The sequence below is a fragment of the Arachis ipaensis genome, chromosome B8 (genome assembly GCF_059453495.1).
Source record: "Arachis ipaensis isolate K30076 ecotype BB chromosome B8, ASM5945349v1, whole genome shotgun sequence".
In the NCBI taxonomy this organism is placed as follows: Eukaryota; Viridiplantae; Streptophyta; class Magnoliopsida; order Fabales; family Fabaceae; genus Arachis; species Arachis ipaensis.
The window spans coordinates 57,314,237-57,315,827 of record NC_142443.1 but is presented as its reverse complement, the minus strand read 5'-3'; the positions used below and the strand labels follow the sequence as shown (position 1 = coordinate 57,315,827).

Genomic DNA, 1,591 nt, shown 5'->3' with positions numbered 1-1,591 from the left:
TGTTGCCTATGCTGTGTTCTTGTATGACAGGTAGGAGAGGAGAGACATCAACTCCTCCATATACCGAACCAGAGAGGACCCTTCATAGACTTAGAAGGGAAGCAAGAGGGAAGAGAGTACTGGGAGAAGAAGAATCTGAAGGAGAATCTGAGGACAATTTTGAGGAAGCTCTAGATCTCAACATGGATAGAGAAGTTCACAACCATGAGAGAGCTGATGGAAACAATGCCATTCCCGAGAGGAGGGTTCTTAGTTCATACATAAACCCAACCTCTGGGAATTGTGGTAGCAGCATTCAGAAACCACCCATTCAGGCCAACAATTTTGAACTCAAACCACAGCTAATATCACTTGTGGAGAATCATTGTTCATTTGGTGGGAGTGCTAATGAAGATCCAAACCAACATCTCACAAAATTCCTGAGAATTTGCGACACTGTGAAGTCCAATGGAGTCCAGGAAGATACCTATAAACTGCTCTTGTTCCCATTTTCACTTAGGGACAAGGCAGCTAAGTGGCTGGAATCATTCCCAAGGGGGAGCCTAACAACCTGGGATGAGGTGGAAAGCAAGTTTCTGGCACGTTTCTACCCCCCACAAAAGGTCAATAGGCTTCGATCTGAGGTTCAGACTTTTAGACAACAAGATGGTGAAACTCTCTACGAGGCATGGGAGAGGTTCAAGGATTTGACAAGGAAATGCCCACCAGACATGTTCCATGACTGGGTGCAATTGCACATTTTCTATGATGGACTTTCTTATGAATCAAGGAAGGCTGTAGACCATTCATCAGGAGGTTCATTGAACAGGAAAAAGACTGTGGAAGAAGCCATTGAAGTGATTGAGACAGTGGCTGAGAATGAGTACTACTATGCATCAGAGAGACACAACACTAAGGGAGTCATGGAGCTGAACCATGTTGATACAATTCTAGCCCAAAACAAGGTGTTTGCCAAGCAACTAGCAGAGCTCACCAGGAAATTAGAAACAAAGCAAGTGGCTGCAATACACACACAAGATCAAGAGGAAGCAAGCACTGAAGGAGGTGATTGGGAAGAGGCCAACTATGTGGGAAACCAACAAAGGCAATCATATGATCCACATTCCAACACTTACAATCCAGGATGGAAAAACCACCCAAACTTTGGGTGGGGGAACCAACAAACCCAACCACAAAACCACAAACCTTACAACCACAACCAACATAACAATTCCACATACCAAAACTCCAACCAAAGATCATACCAAGCCACACAAAACACTTACTCCCAACCATCATATCATTGCCAAAATAATCAACCTACCCAACCTAATCCGAACCAACAATTTCAAGATCAATTAAACAGGATAGAAGGAATGCTTGCAACCATGAGTCAAGACATAACCGAATTGAAAGCCTTTAAGGAAGAAGTAAATTCTAACCTGCAAAACCAAGGAGCTGCTATCCAGAAGCTAGAAAATCAAATTGTATATTTGTCTAAGCAAACCCCTGGGCCAAGCGTTTCTCATGCTGCCAAGACTATTGCAAGGGAAGAATGTAAAGCCATAACCCTCAGAAGTGGAAAGAATCTAAAGGAGATCTCAAAGGAAAC

General features: G+C 43.4%; 1 non-coding gene across 1 annotated transcript; it reads right to left on the bottom strand.

The window, feature by feature from the left end:
- Nucleotides 1-608: 608 nt before the first annotated feature.
- LOC148548204 (small nucleolar RNA R71) lies at nt 609-712 on the bottom strand. The gene has a single exon (XR_015898569.1). It is a non-coding gene; the product is annotated as a small nucleolar RNA R71 (small nucleolar RNA).
- Nucleotides 713-1,591: the final 879 nt, after the last annotated feature.